This window comes from Cynoglossus semilaevis, chromosome 13, assembly GCF_000523025.1.
Source record: "Cynoglossus semilaevis isolate Cse_v1.0 chromosome 13, Cse_v1.0, whole genome shotgun sequence".
Lineage (NCBI taxonomy): Eukaryota > Metazoa > Chordata > Actinopteri > Pleuronectiformes > Cynoglossidae > Cynoglossus > Cynoglossus semilaevis.
In genome coordinates this window covers 11,023,479-11,030,253 of record NC_024319.1, presented here as the reverse complement: position 1 = coordinate 11,030,253, position 6,775 = coordinate 11,023,479, and positions in this window count along the sequence as shown.

Genomic DNA, 6,775 nt, shown 5'->3' with positions numbered 1-6,775 from the left:
CTCTCTCTCTCTCTCCTTCTGGTCTATCATTTTGATGGTTGTAGAGATTTGCAGTGAAATCTCACCACTGACCCCACTGCATGGGTGCTCAATGAGTGGCCTATAAAGTTAATGGGTCAGATCCAATCTTTCCTTGTAACACATCACACACTCCTCTCTCTCTCTCTCTCTCTCTCCCTCTCACTCAGTTTCCATGGCTCTTCAGCCTGTGTCTGAATGAGCACACTGCAGCCTTATGGTAACATGCCCTTTTTCAGACACTGTGACGTGTTAGAAAAATAAATAAAATGGTTTGGCAATTTTGATGAGGCAAACTGTGAACCAACAGTTAACCCACAGGCCATTCACACCGGGATTTATCCTTACTGCCCAGCTGGGCCTCTTCTACTAACCCTTAGATCGAAGCCATCAAACTTTTAGTACACCTGTAGGAAAAGGTCGTCTAAGGTCAAGGTAAAGGCATCTTTATCCTGCAGTAATTTTTTTTTTCATTTAATTTTTGTCCTAATAAAAATGTTCATGGGGTCAGTCTTTACTTGCACCAAGGGTCAAAAGACAGAGGGCGTTTTTATATGTATAAACACCAATTGAGTAGAATATGTAAATTAGACTGAAACTGATTTACACTGATTAGAAATTAGGAACTCATTATGACCCAACTTACCTGAAAGTAATAGTACCTGAAACATCCTTTAGATCCGAGGTGTCCATACTTTTTTGGCTTGGGAGCTGCTTTTCTTAATGACCTGGCAGATGTGATCTACCTACATTGAAAAAGGTAAATATATACTTACTCATATAAACTGAACATACTTTGCATATACATTATACTGTATGTTTGGGTACGGATTGAATGCACATTACTTTATGGTAGAATACATTCAATTCTACAGTTTATATGGCCACCACTGCACTATAGATATATATATTATTATTATTATTGTTGTTGTTGTTGTTATTATTTTAATTGCTCATGATCTGCCAGCACTATCGTCGCCATCTATTGGTAGATCCCGATTGGCATATGATACAATAAAATCCCTATTTTACATTATGTCTTTGGTGGGCGAGAGGATGTGGGGTGGTTGTTAAATTGTACACTGTAAATAATGTGGCTTTCAATTCCAAAAACCATATTACATTCACAGCCTGACATCTGCTGCATTATGGCAGACCGTCTGTGTGTCAGTGCCATATAACAATTACACTGCACACCTCAAAGGCCCTGAGAGGAAGATCCATCTTTTGAAGCTCAACCCTTAGGTCAGGCACCAAGCCCTGGTGAAATTCAGGAGTGCAGCGGCAGCAGCAGTAACTGTGACAGCACGAGTTGCAAACGGTGTCATAAAGCAGCTTCTCTGGCAAACTGGAGTGTAACTGGGGCTTTTGACAGCTTAAATACAACTCCTTATTATATAGGATCTGCTGAATATTGCAGTAAGTGAAATGTGGCTGTACAGTTCTATACTTGTGTCTGAATAAGCCTTGTGTATAGAGCTTTTTTCTCTCTCTTAATCTTTCACTTAATGCCTAGCTCAACTGTAGACATACTGAAATTTATTTTTGTGTATTTCCCAATAATCCCATGTTACCAAATACTTACCAAACAAGAACTGAAACCAAATGTGCAAGACAACGTCCTCTGGTCTTCTCTGCATCTCACGGCAGTCATCTGTGAAAAAACCTAAGAAAACAAAAAAGTATTACAAATTTAAATGCTTAAAATATTAAAATGAAAAATGAAATTTGTGAATAATTTAAAAGCCTACTCTGAGGCCATGACTCAAGTGTGACAGACGTATACCTGCATTACACACCTCAGTGAACTACAGGATAAAACTTCACTTCCTCCACATCTAATCTACTCTGCCCTCCTTTTCTCATTTTTAATAACTACATCCACTCTTCTCTGTTTTTCTCTCAGTTTTACTCCCAGGTCCCACTCCCTCTCAGACCCTATAACATCAAATCCCAACTCCTGACAGTAGTGAATATATAATTCATTCCCATGACCACACACTGCTGAATATTTCACTCTGGCAGTCATGTATAATTATAGTCGACTGTGTGTCAGGCTGTCACTCCAGTGCCCCCTCTCTGGTAGTTTTTCCACACAGTCCTAAAGCCTGGAAATATTGTTGCCTTGGCAGCACGAGCGGTTTCTTCAACTTAAAGAGTCACCGCATTGTTCAATTAATGTCAATCGTTCAGCGGCAAACTACCACTCTCACCAGGTCCCGCCTTCTACGGGCCACTTAACGACTCCCAGTTGTACTGGAAAACACTGGGTTGCACCAAACGGAACGCCACTGTGGTGTAATAGGAAATGAGATAAAGCAAGTGGTAATGAGTCTTAATGGGAGTTAATGGTGTTGCACCGATCGGGGGAGCAGAGACCCTGGGTTAATACAGCTACTAACAGGACTTGGACAGAGGGAGGTTAAGTATGCATACGAGTGCATGTGTGTGTGCATTTGTACAGCCGTGCACACACACGTGTACACAAAACGCCCAGAACACATGCTGCAGCAGAAATCATTAAAGTACAATCGCTCTCTTCAGTGTTAGAATTATACATGAGTCTCATGGAGGCGCCGTGTCTTTGATTACACTGTATCACCCACGTTTACTGTTGGCTGATACACACCATTTGTGTGTTTGTGTCATCCTGGAATAGCAACACTTGTGGGGACACTTTTTAAAACCCTATTATTGTAGGGACAATTTGTCTTCATGGTGGATACTCTGTAGGTCCCTACTGAGGGAGGGGGTGAGTTTGGACTCAGAGTCAGGTTAGAGTTGGTGTAAGGATTAGGATCAGGCAAATATTTGTAACGAGTTTTGGGTAAGGGCCCAGGAATGTTTTATATCTATGTGTAGTACACCAAATCACTATGTGTGTGTGTGTGTGTGTGTGTGTGTGTGTGTGTTGCCTGCTGAAAACAGCATGTTCTTTCAACTCTTCTGTACTTAGCAGCAGTTAATGAGATCTTGGTGGGTGTCACCTGTGAAGAGGCCTTTGATGAAATATGTTCAGAAAAGAGACAGGGGTCGAAGAGAATGAGATGGGAGGAGAGAGAGAGAAGATGCCAGGAGAGAAAAAAGGGTTGGGGTCTGAGCGCATGCTGGCAATATGTGAATGTGTGTTGGTGGGAGGTGTTACTGAACATGGAGATGGCTTGGAGAAAAGAGAGAGGGTACTGGTGAGAAAAGAGTGGGAGTATGAACAGAGCAGGAGAATGTAGCAGAGAGCATAAGGTTGACATTCATTTTTAATCGAGGGGAAAAGTCTGTTTCACCACAAAGAGAAAAGCAGTATCTGAAACCCATTCACTTTCTGCTCACCCACGCATCACAATTCTAACATGCTTCTACCCACAAACCAAAACAACAATACTCACACATGTTGACAGCTCCCAGCAGTCGACAGCTAATAATGTACAGACCACTGTTTCCCAACCACTTTTGAGCCACGACTAATACTTTACGTTTGGAAAAAAAAGCACCACAGAAATAAATGTGATCAACGATATACAGTACGTAATGAAGTACAATGATCTTTGATTTTCAATTTACTCAGTGTGTAAACTGGGCCTGTTGAACAAAACCCAGGAATGCTTGCAGGAATTGAAGAAACACACACACACCTAGATCTCCTTCAACAGCTCTGAATCTGTTTTTAAAGCCATCTGCCGCCGCCTAGTGGAAGAGTGTTGAATTGTTTTGCCTGTAACTGTTCTGAAAAAGAAACAGAAAAATAATGGCTTTCAGACAAATGGCTAATTTTCTTAAATACACCTGATGATATTTCGTAGCGCACTAATGTGCTGTAGCACAGTGCTTTGGAATCACAGTTTAGACCAGACCTAGACAAACAATGGCCTGCGGGCCAGATAAGGGCAACTGGGCGTTCTAATCCGGCACGGCAAACACTAGTACAAGGTATAGTAAAGACTGGTTTCAATCTTTCTGTTTCATGCATTACAATGAATTGATTTGTAATTTCTGTGGATGCCACTAGATGGCGGCTGACATCAATTGTGCCAAATTATCTTTGAATGTTAAGGTTTATTTTGAACATTTTATTTAAACGTACTTATTTGCCAGCAGTCAAAGTATGGCCTGTGAGCCAAAATGTTTGCCCACCCCTGGTTTAGACTGTGTGTGTAAGAGTGTATTACTGCCTGAAAGTTTTATGAAACTCATGGGGGAGTTTTTGGATTATAGTTTTCCTTCATTATAATCAGACCTAAATCCTCCTTTTAACGTCTAATACTTTAATTCTAATTACTCTACACAGGCTTCAGTGAGTCAAAGTCTGGGACGTTCCTTATCCACGAGGAAAGAAAGAAAAGACGTCTGTAGGACACAAAGTTAGACAGACGGAGCCTGAAGAAAAAAAGAACGAAAGCAAAACAAGAGGGAAATAAAATCAGCCAGAGTTCAGAGAAAAAAAAGGAAGGACAAAGAGAACAGGCCTGTGCTGATGTTACACTGCTGATAGCTACTTTTAAAATGTTTTTGGTTAAAAATAGAAATTATAAGCCGGTTCAAGAACAGATCTACACTAACAAGGCTAAAAAGCCATTGTAAGAATTTAACTTCAATCCCCTCCAAAAATAAGAGAGGGTTTTTTGTTGTTGTTGCACAAAATTAAATCTATATTTTCTTTTTAAAAACTAACCAGAGGTTATTTCACAACACTGTGCTGGAAATAAAACCTCAAGGAAATGTTCCTTTTCTGGCATGTTTTCTCTTTGTGCAGTATTTGAATGAACAGGATCTGTTCCCTGTAGCTGGATAATAGGAAAGAATTGTTTAATAACCGACAGATTTACAGCAATACATCTTGTACCTTAAGCATCCAGGAGATTTAAATGATTACCCCCAGGTAATGCCAACCTCTGTGGGACAAACACAGTTGCTCAGCAGGATTTAATAACACTTTAGTGACCATTCGCCCAATGGGATTTCAGATAAAAGCAGATCAGAACATAAAAAAGAAAAATGTATTTCCCTCCCAAAGGATTTTTCCCTCCCTCTCTCCCTCACTGTCCCTCTCTCTCTCTTTTTGTTCACGTTGGTCATTGTCATCTGTCTCCCAATGCTAAGGAAATAGAAAAACACAGAAAAAAACTGAAAAAAATTTTTTTTGAAAAAAGGATATAAAAACGAGGAGAAACGGAGGATGCACATGGAAAAGAGACATGTAGTCTCACTTTCTCTCTCACACACACACACACACAAAAGGCTCACACAAAACACACACACACAGCTAGATATATATACAGACACAGTGGGCCCTATTTCAGGATGCTGTCAGCAGGGGGACAGAGGCTAGAGGAAACACAGGATGAATTCTCCTCTGCCTCATTCCATCACACCGCCATGACACCCCTATTTACCTCCCCCATCTATCTCCACACCGACTGTCTCCCACCTTGTGTGTGTCACTGCTAATGTGTTTGTGAGAGTGCACGGCTGAGTGTGTGCAGTGGGAGCAGTGTGTGCGTGTGCATCTGCCCATGTGCAAACCTAAGTGTATCCGGACGTACAGATTGATGGAGTGAGGTGAGGTGGACAATGTATATTGTGCTCAACGGTGCTAGAACGCACCGTTCTGCCCATCAGCGTTTGACAGGATCACTGTTTTTGTTTGGGAGGCTAAAAGACAGGCATCCACTCTGATAGCAGAGACTCTGGCTTCACACTTGTGCCAGTACTGAGTTTTTTTGTTTGTTTGTTTTTTTTTTGTTTTTTTATCAAGTAATCTCCTCCACTGATTCCTCCTTAACTGGATTTGGGGATTTCTTTTCCTGCCATCTCCAAACAATCTTTCTTCTCATCCACTGGCTGCTTCCCACTAACATACTGTATGTACGCCTCCATCCTCTATCCCCCAACGCCCCTCCTCCTCCCCCCCGTAACGATAAGAGAATCACTTTCTTTCAGAACAAAGGTCGTCTGACCAAAACCCCCACAACCTTGTTCAGGATCTAAGAGAAATGGTTTCCCAAACTGTTGTTCACGTGTGCACAGAATGGTTTCTAACCTGCCCTCCCTTCCTCCACTCCCCGGGGTTTTTGTCATGCATATTTATTTCACATCGTTAATGTTTTTGTTTGCCATCCCTGGTCTCCTATGATCCATGACCACAGAACCGAGGAGCACACAGCGGGAGACTATAAAACTGTTTCTAGCAGACAAAAAATATGCAGTATTGAGCTGTTTATTGGCTTTATCCTTCAATAAAATGCTGTTTAGCACTTTACAAAGCAAAGTGTGGAAGGAGCCCCTCATTCCTGATCCCTGGTGCTTCCCCCATAGCCTTGAAGGCGGGCAGCAGGTTTGTGTTTGAATGTATCTTCCTAAAAACTGGAGGAAAACGGCTGCACCTACAGTATACATCTATAGAAACAAATATCTTACAAAAATTACATGAATTAAAGCTGTGGTACACCAATCGGAGTTTCACAAAGTATTCAAACAAAAGTATAGTTTTCAGGCAAACACCAGCCAACCTTTTTTTTAAAAACAAACCCTTTTTTTGCTATGACCCAAGGGTTTTGAATTTACAGTCTCCAGCAGATGATGATTAATGTCATAATTACTATTCACTTCAATATGTAGATTAAGTGAGATCCTTTCTTGACTCTGCATGTTTTTTTTTACATCCAGTCAGCAAAGGTTACTGTTGTCATCATTAAGTATTCATTAGAACATCATATTCAAATAGCTGAAGGACATACTCTATGTATATATTTCAGAAAGTGCT